Source organism: Calidris pugnax, unplaced genomic scaffold (genome assembly GCF_001431845.1).
Source record: "Calidris pugnax isolate Ruff unplaced genomic scaffold, ASM143184v1 scaffold11, whole genome shotgun sequence".
NCBI lineage: Eukaryota > Metazoa > Chordata > Aves > Charadriiformes > Scolopacidae > Calidris > Calidris pugnax.
Genome location: NW_015090803.1, coordinates 15,134,575 through 15,135,154, shown reverse-complemented (window position 1 = coordinate 15,135,154; position 580 = coordinate 15,134,575).

Sequence of the window (580 nt, the reverse complement as noted above, 5' to 3'; positions counted from 1 at the left end):
GTTTCTTGTGTCTAGGAAAGGACATAGTCTGTGTCTTCCTGATCTTCCAAGTTCATCCTTTTCCTCCTTTGCAAGGTCACGGACAGAAATCCTTAATTCTTCCCTTTAGAAATCAGTGTATCCGTTAAATCAGAAGGAATGGTTCAAGGTAATTACAGAAACACAAGAGAAACAGTTGTATTTCGGGGGGGGGGGGGGGGGGGGGTGCCGCCCGCCGCCATCCCCCGCAGCAGCGCGGTGCGGGGCCGGAGCGTTCACACACACACACACACATCCCCCCATCCATCATCCCGCACCCACCGCCCCGACCCCCGGGAGGGACCCGGGGTCCCCCCAGCACCGGGGGGGGGGCCCGGCCCGGAGGCACCGGCGCTCATCGGCCCGTCAGACCTGGCGGGAGAAAGCCCCCTTTCCCTTCTCGCCCCCCGCCCCTTCCAAAGGAGACCTGGCATAATTTGTATTCCCCGCATCTTCATTCCCTTCGTTGTGGTCTTTAGCGGCTGGAGAGGGACAACCCAGAGAGTCCCGAGTTTTGGGGGGTTTTATTTTTTTGCTTAAACACGCGTGTAGTGGAATTAAC